The sequence below is a fragment of the Protopterus annectens genome, chromosome 3.part1 (assembly GCF_019279795.1).
Source record: "Protopterus annectens isolate FY-2018-M chromosome 3.part1, PAN1.0, whole genome shotgun sequence".
NCBI lineage: Eukaryota > Metazoa > Chordata > Ceratodontiformes > Protopteridae > Protopterus > Protopterus annectens.
This window is the reverse complement of record NC_056732.1, coordinates 344977873-344998577: the sequence shown is the minus strand read 5'-3', so window position 1 is coordinate 344998577 and position 20705 is coordinate 344977873.

The window sequence follows — 20705 nt, the reverse complement described above, 5'->3', positions numbered from 1 at the left end:
GTGCGTGTGTGTGTCAGTGTTCATGTGCATGTGTGTATGTGTCTGTGTTCATGTGCGTGCACGCGCATGTCTGTGTCAGTGTTCATGTGCATGTATGTGTGTGTGTGTCAGTTTTCATGTACACGTGTGTGTGTGTGTGTGTGTGTGTGTGTGTGTGTGTGTGTGTGTGTGTGTGTGTGTGTGTGTGTGTGTTCATGTGCATGTGTATGTGTATGAATGTGTTCATGGGTGGAGTGACCAGGAAAGTGCTGTGCAGTTAAAATATGCATTACAAAAAAGAAAAGCAGCAGTTATTAATATTTATATCGTTATAACCCTGCCATCACATTTGTATACATTCTATCATTTGTTTATCTTTGAAAGCTGAAATTTGAAAACCAATATCCCATTCAAAAGTTTATATCATTTGATGCTTTTGTTTGTTATTACAACTGAGTATATGAGTTATAAGACAGGAACAGTGCTATAAGTACCTTTGAGACAGCTGTTTGGGTTATTACATCCATATAACCTTTGCATGACACTTGTTATCTCGGCTCACTGTTTTAACAACCTCTCTTCAACACACACATACATTTTAACAGATCACAAGACAAAGACACTGATACATCTGCAAAATGCAAATGATTTTATACATGTAGCAGCAAACAAAATGATAAGCTAAGTATTAGCAAAATAATTATCACGAAACAATAAACATCTCATACTAAATATAGTACACAAATCGTTAACATTCTGGAAACCACAGTGAAGTCCATTATCGGCATATTAACTTTAATCATGTAACATTTGTAACATCCAGACATTCTACTTAACTCAGTTTTTTTCTGTTGAAACAGTCTGTTAAACCATCTCAGACTGTCTTACAGGCTAACAGCCAAGCACATCCTTATCCTGAACTAGAATATGCCATTTCACGTTTCAAATTGATATCATTCTCATAACGCTATCAACCTATGAAAGACTTTAGATAACCTCTTTTGCTTCAGCTCACTAAAACTATTACCCATAACTGCAATCTTATCCTTTACTACTGAACTCTTCATCGCAGAAAGATCCGTCTTCCTTTTTTCAAAATGTTTACCATACCCTTCTTCCAAAATTTCTGCCCTTCTTCCTTGGAAACTTTTAATCCCCTTTCATTGCTGCCTACTTCACGGTTGACTGGTTTTGTTCAGCTAAAAGAGTATACAGTAGATTCACACCTGTTAGCTGGAACTTTTTGACACCCAGTTGTATAAATCACCCAACTCTCTCCTCCATTTCAGGAAAGTTTGTTTTAAACTTCTCAAAGACTCAATATTTTGTAAATTCAGCTTCAGCTTTACCTTATTAAGGAGATTTAGCAACCAAAGCACCAAGGCAATCGATAAAATATACTATATAATACAGCGAAGAATTACATATTACAGATACGTGGTACTAATCGGACAACACATAATAAAAGAAGACATAGGTAAAACAGTGCTTTTGCCAGAAGATGATTATTTAAAACAAAGGTAATTAAAGAAGTCAAAGGACTGGTATACCATATTATTAGTAAATGCTAACTCAAATATAAAATGTCTTCAGAGATGTGTGAAAGCAGGCCAAAGTAGGACACTTCCGCAGCCATCATGGTACTAATTTCTTAAGGTATAGAGCTTGGGAGGCAATGAAATAATAACCGAATGTTTCTAAATGCATCTGTAGAGCTGCTAGCAGTTCATGGGAGGCAGATTACAATGCCCAAACAGGACAAATTGGTACTATAAACATCTTCAGGTAAGTGAGACCCACGTTGTGAACTGACAAGTATACCAACATCAATATTTTATAGGTGACGAGGTAAATGACCAGCAGCTAATGCAAGCTCTACAACACAAATATATAATTTGCTGCACTAAGAGGAATCGCTAAGTAGCCTGGCTGCAGAACTTTTCACTAGCTACAAACAAACAATGTCAGTGTCAAAAATTCCCATGTAGAGGGAATTACTGTGACCACAGCATGACCAGCTACTAAGAGATCTTCCTGAGGCGTAGGATGTTTGAACCTAGAAATATTGTACTGAAGGAAAAAAGATGATTTAATGCCAGGTGACTGCTGGTCCCTGAATGTCAAATGGTTATTCTGGATCACACCAAGATTATGCATCTTATTTACAAACTCATGTCTGCTGCTACTTTAAAAGATGACAGATGGGACGAGCAAAGCAGAGGAATCTGCCAAGGTAGAGTGAACTGTTATACCACCAGTCTTGGAAGTGCTCTAACTAATTAATAATTAGCCATTGAGGAATGGCCTCCAACTCATTGGCTAGAGAATACACATTGGCCATCTTATTGTGAGGGAAGGGAAGGTAGAGTTGGGTGCCATCAATGCAATAATGGTACAATACACCTTCCTCTAATATGGCACTCTAGAGGAAGTACAAATACAGTGAAAATAGAGGGCCCAAGATCAAACCACATGGTACTCTAAACTCTAGAGGCTATTGGGAAAAGGGGTGTACACTTTAGACCTCCCACTGGGGATGGCCTGAGAGGTACAAAGCAAACCACTCAAGGATATTGATCAAGATACTTGAACCCTTGTGTTATATGTGACATAATGATCCAGCAGGACCAGAACAAAGTAAGAATGCTGGTCTCTAGCAATCAGGATACTGTTCACCATAATAAAGTGAGTGGTCTTAATAATTTGACTAATATGGGTCCATGAGACCACTGACTGCAGGGTAAGACTCAGGTTATGCATAGACAACTTCTCCAATAATCACACTTAGGAAAGGAAAAGAGTGCACAAAAGGACCCAATGGTGTTTCCTTGAGGGCTGAGGTAAGTAAAAACATTCTCAAAACATATATAAACATTATAGACCTCAAGGAGGATTCTGATATCTGATAAATAATTGACCCATCACATTCATGCTAGTCAACACTTTCTTAGAATGGCAGAGGTCAAACCCACAAGTCACAAAAAGCATGCTTAAAATCATATTCAGGGTCTCATTGTAACCTGGAATATCACACATTATCCATGCAGAAGGCAAATCTCTATCACAGACAAGGAAACTACTCATGGAGTCTGAGTGGGTGGATCTTATAGTAGCAGATTTGTTAGTGAACACCAAGCAAGCATCTCACATTGATGAAGGAATAAGACTTCTTCGGTAGTAAGGCAGGTTAGGCTTCACAATCTGTCCACACCTGAGTAAACAAGGTTGGTTGGTTAGTCACTGCTGAGATGCTCCTGACAAGAAAACTGTCTATTTAAAAGAGATCACAGCCAAGTAGTGATAACCTAGACTTTGTACCTCTACCTGCATTCCACACTGCCCCCTTCAGACTACAAGCAGCATAGCTCTGGCATGTGATGAAGCTCAAACCCCTTAACAGGAGGGGGTAAATGGCTTGAAGCTAGCCTGCCAAGAGCTAAAGATAGGAATCTACTACAAACCACAATTCAAAGATACATTGTAGTAAATAGTGCACACTTTTGCCAGAAGTGACAACATGCAAGTAGGAGAAGGCTAGTGCCAATTCAGTTACATGTTGCACTCCTGTGCATGAGCCCAGAAGTGCAATGGAAATATATGCAAATAACTGCATAGTGACATTCAAATGAAATAGAGTAATAGCATTATGCTCTAGTAACCTCAAAATATACGCAAAGTGAACACAGTCAAAATTCATAGATTTCTGTAGAGAAGCTAGAACAGGTCTTCAAGTCTGCTTGAGTTTTTCTTCAATATTTTTAAAAGATGGGTTAACATCTGAAGTTTTGGACTATTTATTACTGTTGCTTTTAATTCTAAGAGTTTTTATTTTTCATTTTTCTCAAAGAACAAGGAAAGTTGAAGGCAGGCTGTTGCTTCCATGCTGGGGACAGCTATTGCCTCACATATCTGCCATAGTTTATGTACTTGTTTGTCCTGTGACTCAGTCTTGGAGTCTTACTGTACACGGGGCTCATGTATGTGAGGCACATTTACCAGAGCCATTGGTGAGCATTGTTATTTGAGTCACTCTTCTATAAAAGGGACAAGGATGATGAAGCACTCATTAATGCATGTTGCAGAAATGTTCAGATTCACAGCAGCAACATACTATGGCCCTTAGCACTACCATTTCCTTCCACTATGTGCATGGTGCCATTCAGCAACAACATAAATTGTGCCATCAGAGACCTACTTATCACAATTTCACTGGCCAAAACATTGGTTGCTTTAGAGCTGATCAGGACATTGTACGGGCCTACTTTGATATGTATTGCCCACTCAGAGAATCTATAACAGTGCTTGGCCTTTCTGTATCTAAAGATACCAAGGTATGGATATCTCTTTATATACTAGCTACAGAGACCTTGCAGAGACCACCTTGAAATATGCTAGGTATTCTAAAGCTTTTGTATCTAAAATACTCAACAAGTTCCTATCACACCACAGGAGACAGCTAACATCATGTGTACTTTCTGTCACATTACTCACCTACCCAAATAACTGGGCACCATGAATTGCACACATTCACAATACAGTGCAGTAATAAAGGCCTCATCTCACCCACAGTCACACAGGCTTGTGAACAGGAAGGGCTACCATTCTCTGAATTGCCAAGTAGTAAGTGACATGCATTGGATCATAACCAAAAACATCTGCACAGCTCCTAGGCAGTTTGTATGAACCATATCCCCTTCCCTTTCCCTGTGCAGCTCCGATAAACATTTACTACAAGTCTGTAGACCCAACAAGAACATAGGTAAAATACTCTATAAACTTTCCATCTCCTTTATCGGGTACAATCTTCCACTCCAAATCAGAAGCCATACCTCCCTTCCTAACTTCAAACATGACTTGATACTGTATCGCCATAACAACCCTATATGTACCTGCAACCACCCTACTTAACCCCTCCCTCTCCCTGTACCCACTTCAGCACTAAGTCTGAACTATAAGACCTTTCCTCTTCCTGTAACTTACTACATGTAACTGCTCTCCCTTTACACCCTCCCTCTAGATCTCTACGTCCCTCCTCTACTACTTTTTTCTTCATCACCATTTCTTCCTCTGATCGGAGGCCCCTTGTACATACTCTATTTTCTACTTTTTTACTTCTGCACTAGTGTCATCCTCAGATCTGAGGCCCCCTGCACATACACGATTCCCCTTCTAGCCACTAATCCAATAATACCAGGTTTCTTTTCAAAATAATACCTATGGCCTTACTTCCCTTATTGCATACCTCCTGGAATATTATTGTGTTTTTCTTCTTACAACCTTATTATTATACTTTTTTTATGTATAAAGCTACAGATAATTCCATGGAGTACATTATTTTTTCTTATCCATAGTATTCATGACATTGTTTTGCTCTGTATTACTGTAAACTTGTTCCTACTTCTATGTCTGTTTGGGGCTTTTCAGGTCTCCACTGAAAAAGGGTAAATTCTTACCCAGCTGGACCACCCAGGTTAACAAATGCAAAATAAATAAAATAAATAAATATATCTAGTGAACATTCCAGCTGTATTGACACTTCCTGCATAATGAAATTTTGCAAGGCCATCTAGGTGGCAAGTGTGGGCATTGTGGCTTATGTTAAAGTATACAGCCGTATGTGATAAGGTTCCCATATGTTCCTACTCTGTGGCAGATGACGCTGGATACTTGCTGGAAGCCTGGCTTATAACAACAATAGAGAATGATGAGAGCATGGCTGAACTGCAGCACAACATCGTGCTTTCACAAATGTGCAACAGTTTAGTGTATGTCCTTGACTTGCTCAGAGGCACTTCCTTTGACAGCATGTTTGGAATGGCACTCCAGCATGATCCAGCCACAGTTTACAGGATGTTCTACTGAATATAGTGGTGAGGAGATAGGCAGGCCATCCCCATGATACTGGTATGGTTGAGCAAGACATGCACATATCCATAACCTCTACTGTGACTGCCCAGACACACACACACGCACACACACACACACACACACACACACACACACACACACACACACACACACACACACACACACACACACACACACACACACACACACACACACACACACACACACACATACTCACCTGACACCTCTCATAACTCTGCATACAGTCATATACTCAGCCACATATATTCATCCACCCACCTAGCGCTACCTATCTGAGCACTTACCTCTAATGTGATCTCAACTTCTGAAAGTAGTGGGTGAATGTGAGCTTTTGGCCAATTTAACTAACATGGCTGGAGGTAGTGAATTATTCAGTCAATTCTTACAATGAATCACTCGGCTGTGTAAAGCACTTACTGCAGGCATTGTTGTGGGAGAGCACATGGCTAATTATCATATGTCTCTCACCCGCAATGCCACATTTATATTTACATTAGGCCAGAAAGACACCACATTGTGCTTATGCACTTTTTTCAGGTAAGAAATGCAGTGGTGCTGTCTCTGAATCAGAAGTTGCTACTGAAGTGGTAAAAAGGGTTTACCTCTGGCAATAATGATTCCAAATCCAAGGCTTTGTGCGAAAAGCTAGTTTGGCTTGCTTTTGAAGTAAATTGTTGTAGAAGTGGTTAAAGACGTATGGTTAACAGAATGAGGAAGAAATAGGCAGTGGTTAAGTTAAAATGAAATAAAAAATAGTGAGTTTGCACAGCATTTTAGTGGGGAGGGGTTGGGTGACACTCACTTATCTGAATGGAAAGGTAGGATGTTTCCCAGCAGTTTGGCAAGTGTATGAAGCTAGACATGGAAAAATGTTTTTGCCATATCTTATTATGCTGTACTTTAGTTTTGGGTGGTATTTATTACAACAGCAATGATAACAACTGGATTTCATTTGATTTACATATGCTTTGGTTTCATGTTTCAAAGACCTCACAATCTTAGGGCTTTCTATTATTTGTGCTGCCCATGGACTCCTTTTAAGTGCATGAAATAAGCATTAACACTCATTGCTTAGTAAGATGTGTTTTTTTTTTTAATTTTGCTCAGCCTGGTATCCTCCCCCCCTTGAAATAGCTTTTACAAACATTTAGCTGGTTTGTTTGCCTGTTTAATTTAATTTACTTATTTAATATTTGCTAACTGGGCAGATGCCATGTGATGACTCCTCTTTACCTGGGCCAGTAATCAAGCAGCCCCAGTCCTCACCACAAAAACTGTTGAGAGGCGATCACTTTAAACAGGAATAGATTTACACAGTATTTCAAATGTAGCTCTCTGCATCAAGCACAATTTCCCTCAAGAGCACACAGGGAACACGCTCCACTGGGACTGGACTCTTTCTTTCCATATCCCAAACAAGACTCACTTTGGAGCACTGTGTCCCTGTTCCAACTATCTGACACACACTGTTGAATATCTGATTATCTGATTTCACACACACACACACACACACACACACACACACACACACACACACACACACACACACACACACACACACACACACACACACACACCTGGGAAAGGATGACACAGATTCACCAGCTGTGTCCTTCTCTCTCCAGATTACAAGAGAGATTGCTGCCACCAGCCAAATACTGTAAGGCTCTTACCAAGGGTAACCAATTATACTGTGTCAAATTAATACTGATATAAATGGTAGAGTGTAACTGAAGCAGTAAGGCTTTCCGGAATGGCCACAGTGTCACTAAAATAAGTAGAAGTATTCTCAAGATGTTAAAAGTATTCTCTAAAAGACCAGCCACAATGAAAATGTATAAACATATTTAATAATGGATAATAAAATAAAGAACATGAAAATGCTTAATATTTAGTTACAATAAACAACAGAGTTTTCAAAGGAAATATAAAAATAGCGCAGTTGAATAGAATCTCACAGATGCAGAAAAATAAATAATACTAAACTAATCTCGCTGTACTTTTCCTAACTGAGCTAAGGAGAAATTGTCCCTAGTTAACTCACTTAGTATCACAAGGCAAGATGCACTGTTGAGTTGTTCACAACCACAAGGTAAGATGAGATACTACACACTAACTGAACTGTACAATTAATAACTGAAGAACTGAACAACTGGAGTGTGATAACTGACATAAATCTTTTATATCAGGTTCCAAAGAAAAACAAAAACAAACAACAAACTGCTGCTAGAGTTCTGTCCTTCAGCTGGTTATTGAATGACATCACATCTAGTCACCTGAATCTGGCACAATTCACCTTCAAAATTCTATTAAGATTCTGTTGCAACATTTTTAACATAAGCAACTTTTACAAATACATTTTAAAACAAACATCTGTACAAATCAATGTAACAGTCAAATGACAGATTATTTACAACATGTCAGCGTGCCATGCTGGCATATGCCCACACCTGCACTGTGTCACTTCTCCTGGTACAACTAGCAATACTCCACAATATCACATGCCACTTAGGAAAAAGAAAGCTTTTCAGGGGACTCTTGGGAAGCCAAAGACTCCTGCAATCTGGTACAAAGACACATAGCAATTATAATTAAGTTGTAAGCAAAAAGAAAATATAAATTGCTTAGTTCTAAATGAAATTGCTAAGCATAATCAGGCAGATAACATCAGCAACATAAACTGTGTTAAGTGCATTAAGTGTATAGACATACAGCAAAATGATACGATCAACAACCTCATCCATACTATGTACACTTATGACAGTTTGTTACTTATTTGATATTTCTTTAACTGAGTAGTCCCACTGAGCTCATGGCCTATCTTGAAGAGAGATTTGTGGTGAAGATAAAAGCCTGCATGTAGAACAATAAACTCCATATGTCAAACTAGGTCTGGCATGTATTCTGCAAGTGAATACTACCGTTGGAAGACTACTTATCATGTGCAGTATTAGATGGCCACTTACTTATGTAAAACTGTAACTGTGGTTAAAGCTGATCTAGCCATAACCAAGCCCTGCCTATTGAGTGACTTACTTCAGCCCCCCACTCCAAGCCAGCATCTAGTTTTACATAAATCAAGTAACAGAATGAGGAAATACAGAGCAGGTGGAATAGTCAAACAATGTCTCTAGACACAAAAAGCATAGAGCTGGAGCTAAAGACATGATGTTATGGATACCATGACAGTACAAGAACGGGAAACAAGACTGTAGAGGAGAAAAAAGCAGCAGAAGCTGGGCTACCATAATGCAATTTAGAACAGAGTTGCACCAATCCTGACAGAGACAGGAGGGAGGAGTAAGAGACCTAAGGAAACCAAGTAGCAGCAGACCAGGATAAGCAAAACCCAGTCAACCAATAAGCAATGTAAACACCAAACATCAAGCAAAGGGATGGGTCCATTGTGGACAGTACAAATAACATTTGCAGTTAATATGGAGTGAAAAGCTGTGGATATAGCAGAAGTCACAAAAGATCAGAGGAATAGAGAGGATGAGACAAACTCAGCCAGCCAGGCAAAACCATTTTGTCATCATTATCTTACAAAGCTGTAAATGATTTCATAACTCAACTCAGTAATAACCTACTATAATTCATTCCACGTCCAGTTATTTAGGGATGCTCTCTCCCTTCTTCTAATCCTTGCTAATAATCCACTTTGAAGCATTGTTTTCTCTTTATCATCCCATCTATTTCCACCACACCCACAGCTTACTGTTTGGTACCCAGTATCGTTTGTACCGTGCTCTTTATATTGATGATGTACACCTTTGCTAAATTGTAATTCCATTGGAATGTAACTGTTCAACCACTGTTCAACACCTTTACACACACACACACACACACACACACACACACACACACACACACACACACACACACACACACACACACACACACACACACACACACACACACACACACACATCATCATCAGGATTATCAGCCTCTTTTTCCCATTTTGTATATGGGGTTGAGGTATCTCGTCAACTGTTGCCACCTCTCTTGATTCAATGCCATACTCCTACCTTCTTTAATAGTCATGTCTGACCCTTGCAGGTCTTCTCTCATACCATCCATCTATCATTTTGCTGGATATCCTCATTTCATCTTGTCTTCTTCCTGTTTCTCCCATATTTTCATTACCAAAACATCTACTGCTTTTCTGCACATGTGCCTGGGCCACAGTAATCTATTCTCTTTGACATTTTCTGCAGTTGGAGCTATTTTGGCTTCTGCTCTGATGTCATTTCTTCGTCTGTTCCACTGTATGCATCCTGCCACCCATCTAGGGTACCTAATCTCCATCACCTTTACCTTCCTCAACTGCCCTACCTTTACTGCCCAGGTTTCTGTACCATACAGTAGTACTGGTCACACCACTGTTTTGTGCACTTCTCTTTTTAGCTAACTTGGCATTTTTCTGTCAGACACTACCTCAGACACTCTGTCCAGTTAGCTGCAACTCATTTGATTGTAAGTGTGTGTGTGTGTGTGTGTGTGTGTGTGTGTGTGTAGGGGGTGTTCAAGCAGTACTTGATCAGCACATGATCCATTAACTAAATGTAGTCGACATGTTTAGTCAGCCTCTTAAATGCCATGAGAATACTGTTTGACCCCCCCCCCCCACCATTACAGAACATTTGGTAAAACCCATTCTGGTGATTTGATGTCTTTTGATTCACCTGAAAGAGTGCTTCATATTTATATATATATATATATATATATATATATATATATATATATATATATGTGTGTGTGTGTGTGTGTGTGTGTGTGTGTGTGTGTATTTATATATAGAAATGAATTGTGCTTTTTTCATTCTTTTGCAAATAAACATTCTTTTATTGCTTGATGATTATGACCTCCCTAATGCTGCTTCACATTAACTAACATAATCAACCCCAGATATCCAGCCAACTATGGAATGTGAAATGTTGCTAATAATAACATAGAGTTCTGTTTTTTTTTTTTTTTTTTTGAAATGGCCAAGTCTCAGGTATCCCTGTTTTAATGGTGCAGTCTCTATTTAATTGATTCAGAAAAATCACTTTCAGCTGTTGCTTTTTTTCCCATACTGTACAATGTGCATACCTAATATGGGATGGGGAATACTTTCGCTAAGATACTAAGTCACAAAAGAACATTTTATATGAGTACAGACATGCCATATTTTACATTTCCTGTGATATCTAGAGGTACACTTTCCCAAACTTACAGCTCTGCAGTTAAGTATAGCATGTCCTTCTATTCTCATGTTGCAGTATTCATCACAATAGGGAGGTTGCTGGCTGCAGCACTGGACATCCGGCCAGTATACCAAAGTCTTTGGAGCAGGGGGTACGTGTGACGCCTCCGGTCAGGGCCATAAGCTGACATAGGCTATAAAAGTGACATATGCACATACCCCCTTCAGAATTTTTCTGCCACAGTGAACATCGGACTCCTGTTTGCCAGTTCAGGAAACAGATCGCTCATTATCCAGACGACCGCTACAAACAACCACTACAGATATGTATCCTGCTGGGTTTTCCTTTTGTTTTTTACTAGTTTTTCAGACATACATGTCCACTAGAAAGGGGAAATGTGCTTGTGGGAGACAAATTCCTCAGAAGGACACGCCAATTAAAGAGCATTTTCTGTTTAGGTGAGGCCAACAACCATACGTCCTGCCCCATTTGTAAATCCTTTGTTCCTAAGACTCTCCGCAGCCATCTGGCCGCATTGAAACTATTCCTAGAAAACCAAAGGCTCCAGTGTCTTGCACTTGCTATGGAGAGTGGGGTAGGTATGTCCGATGAGCCGCCACAGAAGAAGACCAAGAAAATCAGGCCAGATTCCCACGCTGCGCCTCAGGCATCCAGACAGATTCTTGAGGCAGATGAAAGTCTGGGATCTCTTCAGATCTCCATTTCCCAACCAGGCCGGGGAACCTCTGTGGAAGCTGGGATGGTGGAAACAATGAGTACGTCAGCTGAGGTCAGTCAACCATCAGATCCTGATGGCAGAGGGGAACCATGGCACATACAGTCGGAAGGGCCTACTTCTTTCCTAACATCCACCCAGGCGTCAGCTCCTAGACATGCTCAGCCGTCTGCCCCTTTAAAGAGGAAACAAAAACGTAGACATTCTGAGCCTCATTCTGTTCCTGGGTTGGAAGTTTTTTCCCAGAGTCTTTTTAAGGCATTCCAGGCTTTACAGGCCCAACAACTACCAGCTGCTGTGCCTTCAGTGCACCCTCTAGTGGTATAAGAGGATGAGTACTCCTGTTCTGAGGGATCACTGACCTACTGTTTACAGACTGATTCCCCTAAGGATTTTATCATCTCAGACAAAGAGGATCCTATCACCCCTGAGTCTCCCAGAGAAGAATTCACTTTTGGGGACACTATCTCCCTCATGAGGGAACATTTTAAATGGCAGGCCTCTGATGTCTCTGACACTAAGAAAAGGTACTTTGACCTGCTGCAAATGGAACAACCAGCCCCTTCTGCTGTACCTCCCTTGCTACCTGCCTTTCAAGATGCCTTCATGGCTGCTTCACAGGCCTCAGATTCCAACCCCCAGCCTCTAAATGTCCAGACCGATTTTACAAGGTGCCTCAGGGCACTCAGTTCCTATTCAAAAACCCTCCTGCAGACCCAGCAGTTATTGCAGTGTCTGCGGATAAATCTTCCAGACAGTTACCCTCTGCTGCTCCTTATCCTACTGATAAAGACAGCAAATTCATGGACAGACTAGGGAAAAAAGGTTTATACCTCCTCCACCCTGTCTATAAGAGCTCTCAGTTATCAAACCCACATGGCTAGGTATGTCCTGGACACCCTTTCGAAAACTATGACCTTCCCCTCTGAGGTTCCTGATTTACCAATAAAAAAACAACTAAACATCCAACTTTCCACAGCATCTCAGGTGACTAGGCACTCCATCAAGTGCAGCTATGATGCTGTGGAAGCCTCCTCAAAATCTGCTGCTCAGGTTTAGTGCTGAGGAGATATTCCTGGGTGAGACTTCAGCCACTACCTATGGATGTGCAAGCTAAACTGCTTGATGCACCTCTGGACAATAAAGCCCTTTTTGGACAAGCTTCAGTAGAACTTCTTAAATGCCTTCAAGAAAAGGGTAAAGAACTACAAAGCCTGAAACATTTACTTGTGTTCCCTGTCCCCAGATATCACAGAAATTATCCACAAAGAACTTCCTTTGCTGGGAGGCAGTCCTCCCACTTAACACCTTAGGCAAAAGGACGTAGGCAAGCTAGGAAAAGCTCTGCTCCTAGGTTTCCTTCCATTCCATCGTCCACCCCCTTTCAGAGTCAGTCTGACTAAGCCAGACCACCTCCACTGTGACTTTCGACCTCTAAACTGCAGCACCCCCCCATCCCTTCATCTCACCCTTTCCCTACCCTTCTGGTGGAAAATCACGTCAGAAAGCTGGGTCTTCTCCATCATTCAGAGAGGATACTTCATGATTTAGTGGATGTTGCCCCCTTCCAGGGGATTCCTCAACCTCTATCAAACCAAACTCATCTTTTCCCCAACATCATTCAACAATTGCTATCTCAGGGCACCATACAGAAGGTACTTCTCCACAAAAAAGCAAAGGGTTTTACTCCAGAATGTTTCTGGTACCAAGAAAAGATGGTCCATGGAGACCAATTCTGGATTTATCTTTTCTAAACCTGTTCCTCAAGGTACCCACTTTCAAAATGATTACCTTACTTTTGCTCCTACCACTCATACCAACACAAGCCTTCATGGTAGCTCTGGATTTGAAGGATACCTACCTTCACATTCCAATACACCCAGATTACAGGACGTTCCTACACTTTGCAGTAGGTTCCTTGCATTTTCAATTTTCTGCATTGCCTTTTGGACTCTCCATTGCTTCTCAAGTGTTCACAAAGTGCCTCACACCTTTTATTGCTCACTGCAGAACTCAGGGTATTAAAATATACACATATCTAGACAACCTGTTAATTCTTCATCAGGACTGTCAAACCCTCCTCCACCACCTACAACAGGTGATCACCACCCTAACTCAGGGTTCACTGTAAACAAGGAAAAGTCTCACCTGATCCCCACTCAAGACCTGGTCTTCTTGGGATGCAGGATAAGAACAGACAGCATGAATACCTTCATTCCAGACCAAAGGACCATGGATCTCACCCTTTACTTCAACAAATTAATCACCCCCACTTCTTTGCCAGCACAATAATTCCTAAGGATATTAGGTCACATGGCATCTCTGATACCCATGCTGCCCCAAGCAAGACTCTGCATGTGAAAAATCCAGTGAATTCTGAAGAATTTATAGAGCCAACATTCTCATCCCCTGGACACCCCCTCCCCCCCTCCCATGTCTGAAGAGGGAACTACAATGGTGGATTTGTGCCATCAACCTCAACCAAGGAACCCCCTTACAGGTACCTGCCCCCCTACAACAAATCTCTACAGACACCTCAGACATGGGGTGGGGAGCAGTGCTACTGCACAATGGGAAAATGGTTCACACTAAGACAAAGAGACCATATCAACATCAAGTAAATGAAGACACTTCTTCTAGCCCTACAAACCTTCAAACCAGCTCTACGCCCAGGAACCCTGAAAGTGATCACAGACAATATGGCTGTTCTGTGGTACATAAACAAACAGGGTGGGATGAGATCTTACCCTCTTTGCAGCCTAGCCACTCAGATCTGGATCCTAGCATCATCATTGCATATTCATCTGCTAGCAGTGTACATCCCCTCCATAGAGAATGCTATGGCAGATACTCTCAGCAGAACTTCAGCACCCTCTCACAAATGGATGATTCACAGAGAGGTATTCTTAGATCTTATCCACAGGTGGGGCATTCCACAAGCAGATCTGTTCGCCTCCTCCCAAAACAAACAGATGTCTCAGTTTTGCACAAGGGAACCACATCCCCAAGCATGGAAAGTGGACGCTTTCTCTTTTTCTTGAGCGGGGATGTACCTCTGTGCCTTCCCCCTTCACTCTAATTCTGAAGGTCCTCCTAAAAATTCAGAGGGACAAACCAAAAATCCTGCTGGTGACCCCCTTTTGGCCAAGACAGCATTGTTTACGCCTCCTCTACCTTTTAGCCAAAGGCAATCGCTACAGGTTACCCCCACCGGTTAGACCTACTCACACAGGACAGGAAATCCCTAGTCCACCCTCAGGTGACCAATCTCAGATTGACCTTATGGGTGATAGGATTCTAATCCCCTTCAGACACCTATACTCAGAGGATGTACTTAATGTTCTGCAGGAGGCTAGAAAGCCTAGTACCAGGAGAAAGTATGTGTCAAAATGGAAAAGATTCTCCAGGTGGTGTCAAAAGAAAAAACAGGACCGTCTAAACATTCCTATACCCATGGTCCTTTCTTACTTGTGTGAGCTCCTTTCTTCAGGACTAACATATTCTTCAAAGGTCCATTTGTCTGCCATTTCTGCATTTCTGCCTTTGACCCCCCCCTCCTTTAGCGTCAAGATTGGAGGTAAAGCTATACCAGAAAGGGGTACTCCATATCAGACTCCACCGCAAACCTGTACCAACACCTGGGACTTAAATTTTGTACTTGAAAAACTAACCTTGCCACCTTTTGAACCAGCACACTCAGCATCCCTGAAACTATGCACATGGAAAACAGTTCTGCTAGTGGCCCTCACATCCGTCAGGAGGGTATCTGAAATTCAGGCCTTGATGGCCACCCCTCCTTACCTCCTTTTCCATAAGGACAGAATCTCTCTAAGGACTAATCCTTCCTTCATGACCAAGGTGGTTAATGAGCTCTCTCTCAATCAGACCATTACCCTACCTGTTTTCTATCCGCAACCTCAGAATTCCTCAGAAAGAAAACTCCTTTCATTAGATGCCCACAGACAACTTAGGTACTACTTAGATAAATCCAGACCTATCAGAAAAGTTGGCCAACTGTTCATTTCCTTTCTCCCTAGGGCTTTAGGGAAACCAGTCTCCAAACAGACCATCTCTTCATGGATCTCAAAGACCATTTCTACATGCTATTCTATTCATGGGAAGAGTTTATCTGGCAATGTCAAAGCTCACTCCATTAGAGCAGCTGCCTCCTCAGCTGCCTTTTTTTATGGGGGTAGATTATGCCTCCATCCTAGAAGCAGCTATCTGGGCTGCAGTTCATACCTTTACTAAATGCTACAAACTAGATTTAGCCTCAAGGGCTAGAGCAGGTTTTGCTAGATCTATCTTACAAGGCCTCATCGACCAGGGACCTCATGCCTCCTACCAGGCTCATACGTAAAAGCTTTGGTACTCTCCCTATTGTGCTGAATACTGCAACATGAGAATAGAAGGGCATAGAACAGTTGTGTAAGAACTTCCGTAACCTTAGATGTCCTTCTCTTCCATGTTGCAGTATTCAGACCCTACCTTCCTACCCCCTCTTGCTTCACCTTCCTTACCTGCCTTTTCTTGCTAACTACCTGTGGGACCACAGACCTACAGCTATTTATCCCCAGCAGCAGACACAGGTGGTAAAATACCCTATAGTCTGGCCCTCATGTCATTCTGAAGGAACTTCCTTTTTTAGCTTATATTTCACCTTCAGGGGTACTACTGTATGCAGCAGTTCATTCTGAAGGGGTATATGCAGACGTCACTTTTATATCCTACATCAGTTTATGACTCTGACCGGAGATGTCAAACGTACCCCCCTGCTCCAAAGACTTTGGTATACTGGACAGATGTCTGGTGCTGCAGGCAGCAACCTCCCTATTGTGATGAATACTGCAACATGGAAGAGAGAACATTTAAGGTTATGGTAAGTTCTTACACAACTGTTCTTTTGTTAAGTCCAGTCATTGGATCACTGCCTGCATGTTGAATCATAGTTCATCAGAACCTAATTATCCTAAAATACATATCTTCGGAGTATCATATTTCCTTGACATCTGAAGGACTGTACTCTCAGAAATGCGTGAGAGACTGTGTCTGTCTCTCTGCATCTGTGTGTATGCCATTACTTATATAACATGCTCTAATAACAATTACATATTCCATACCAACTCCGAAATATTAGGCAGAGGAAGTATTCTATATAAACAATACAATATATATATATATATATATATATATATATATATATATATATATATATATATATATTTACACACACACATATACATATACATGCTGATAAAACAGATGCAAGCAGTTTAACAGATAGCCCATTTTCAAAGTACAATAAAGCTCACCAGGGTGGGTGTTACAGGGAAATTACAGACTTTCCAGTGGTGCCCAGGGGTGAGGAGGCCGCCCTCCTGCTGTGATAGGCTTCACAACACCACAGCTGGTCAAATTTTTTCTATAATAACCAATTCTGAAGTTGCCAGAACTCATGAAAAGGATATAACAATCTCCTCCAAATGGTAATACAACAGGTCGGCCTTGATGCACCATCATTTGACAAGCTGGACACAACAAAACATATCAGTCTTATTTTTTTTTTTTTTTTTGTCATTAGTTTTCAAACTATAGTTCATTTGTAATGGCTCACCTGAACAGTACAGTATAGCAAATTTAAAAATATCAGGTAATCAACAGGCTAAACAACTGACAAAATAGCAATTTAATAACTTGGTTATATTAGTAATGTCAGAGTGATTTGCTGAAATATTTTGATAAAGGTATGGAAGTCAGTGAAAAACAAAGGAGCAGCCTTAGTAATAATTAAACAGTTAGCTATCATGTGAAAGGGGTAAGAAGATTATGTTGAAGAGAAGTTCTGTACCTTACAGAATGAAGGAATTATTTTTTTTTCTTTTGTAGAGGTTGAGATACCAGGCTATTTAACAGTCGGGAATGTTCCCAGCCATCATGACTTCCTAACCATTCACCAGTGTTCATATACCTTTCATCGAGAGATAAAAAAGAAATATCTGGTAAATTTACCTGACTTGTAAATTTATGTCTTTAGTATTTTTGCCAAATGAATTCATATTTTTAATGCAATGGAAATGAAAAACAGAAAATGAGATGCTGTGATGGAAAAGATAATTAAATATTTTCTTGCATATATTTCCATATGAAGCACCCCTGTTCATGATATTGCAGAATTTTCCTGATTTTGCCCCTTATTTTTGACCTGAAACTACTAACATTTTTTTTATTTTCTTTTGTAAATCACCAAGGATTATAGCCCATCAATAATGCCAAACATTGCATCTTCATACTTCTTATTGTCCAGAAAATACAGATTGATCCAAAACCTCTTGTTCTATTTAATTTTTAAGTGAATTAGAGTGATCTTTAAAACATGCTCCTGATTTTGGACCTTTTGCCTTCCCACCCCAATTATTTTTAGCTTTGCCAAAAATTATTGAGCAAAGGAAATGAGAGGTATAATTGGAAGGAATATTTTTACCACCACTAAAATGGGTAGACAGGACATTGTATCTCGCCTCACAGCAAAAAATTCTCCATAGGTTCATAGGTTCATAGGTAGGTACTAGGCTATCGGCCCAAGGGCCTAAGTAAGTCTAGCCAACAAGGTTCCCTGGCATACGCCACCCAAGAAAGTTATTTTCCTGTGCCCCTGTCGAGCAGAGCCACCAAAGTGATCCCCGGGGTGTATTTCCTATTTCCCATGTACTTATCAAGATTTTTCTTAAAGAGTGATAATGAGGAACTTTGCTTGACATAGATAGGTAGTCTGTACCAGAGTATGGGAAGTCTCTGGGACAGGAATCTATCCCTCCACCCTGCCCTGTTTATTATGGTGACAAGGTTTAGGTCCCTAGAGTGTGTAGCTTGGAGGGACTGGGATTTCTTTAGGTGTAGCATGTCCAACAGCTCTGGGTTTGACATAGCTTTATATGTTAGGCAGAGATCACCTCGGAGTAGGCAATATGCTACAGAGTAAAGCTGGAGTTTTTTGAGATGGTCAGTGTAGGGCATCTGTTTGAGGCCAGTAATCCTCTTTGTGAGGTACTTCTGTGGCCTTTTCAGCTGCTGCAGGTGTCTTGTGAGGTACATTCCAAAAAGGGCATTGTACTTTATAATGGGTCTAATGAGTGTCGAGTACAGGGGAACAATGACCTCTTTTTTCCTAGATGAGAATCCTTTTGTGATGAGGTGTGCCACGTAGAGGGATTTCCTGACTACTGTGGCAATGTGATTATGAAAGGAGAGACTACTGTCCACCTGGGTCCCCAGGTCTCTTATCACACATTTGGTGTTAAGTAGACTGCCGCCAATGTGGTAGTTCATCAGTACAGAGTTTTTACCAAAGGAGATGACAATGCACTTTTTGGCATTGAGCTTGAGGCCATGGCTCTGACACCAGGCATCTGTCTCAGTGAGGCCCTTCTGTAGGATGTCAACATAATTTGGGGACTCAACCATCTGCAAACTTCGTTAGCCAAAGGCCTTCTGTGATAGCCTGTACTTCAGAGAAGTAGATACCAAACAGGAGAGGTCCCAGGACTGGACCCTGTGGTATTCCACTTGTCACTGGTTTGAAGTCAGATTTGGAGTCTGCAACTTTTACAGTGTGGGTTCTGTCAGTGAGCCAATTGGCAACCCATCTTGTGACATAGGGATTTATACCTAGTTTAGTGAGTTTAGCTATAATTCCAGAATGGGGGAAGGTGTTGAAAGCCTTGGCGAAGTCAAGATAGGCTGTGTGAACCACTTTACCCTCATCTACAGCTTTGGTGACTGCTTCAAAGAAGTCGATCAGGTTCAGGAGGCATAATCTGCCTTTCACGAACCCGAACTGGGTGGGGTCCAGAGTTTGGAAGTTACCAATGTCTTTGTTTATGAGTTCCATGATGATACATTCCATGGCCTTACAGACCAGGCTTGTCAGGCTAATATGATTATAGTTCCTGGGATCAGTGGTGGCTCCCCCTTTGTGGAGTGGGATAACTGTTGCTGTGCACCATTCAGTGGGCACAAAGCCTGATGTGAGACTATGATTGAACATGGTGCTTAGGTGGGGAGCCGGTTCTTTCTGAAGTTCGTGTAAAACGCAGCCTGGGATGTTGTGTTTTTGGCTTTAGAGAGTGCAGTTTTTACCTGAGTAGTTGTGATTACAGGGACTCTGCATTCTTCCTGTACTCATATGGGCCCTTTAGGGGGTGAGAGGGGAGTAAAGTTAGCACTGAACATATCTGCCAGGATGTTGGCAATATCAGTCGGTTCTGTAATTTTCATGACGTTGTGCTGTAACTCAGAGCAGATCTGGGTGTTGCCATTGAGATTCTTGACATAGCTATAGAATGAAAACCAAAAAGCAAAAAAAGATCAGGTACCTTAACCAGGAAACAAGTATCAGTCACAAAAAGGTACCAATAGGAGGTGCCAAAATAATCACTGTGCAAAGATATAGCAGCCACAAACAGATTTATTGCATAAATGCCAACCAAAATCCACAGCATTTTCATCCACTGACTTCTTCAGATGTACAAACAAATTCATCAGTTAAGGAAGCTTATATACCCTCCCCTAAATGTTTAATTGAATAATTTATTAACATATTTAATCAATTCCATACAACTTCTCCATTAAAACCATAATAACCTTACTAATGCTAATATAAAAGCCATACATATTTAAAATACTTTTTATAAAAGGCAGATGAGAAACTCAAATACATCAATACTCTTACTCAAATAGGTGACCCTTTCTAATAAATAACTATGATAATCTAAAAAATAATCTAAAAAATACTAAATATTTACTAAACAAATGTATATATATATATATATATATATATATATATATATATATATATGTATTTGTAAAATACATTAGAAAGTGTGGAATACATAAAAAATTACAATTAATGT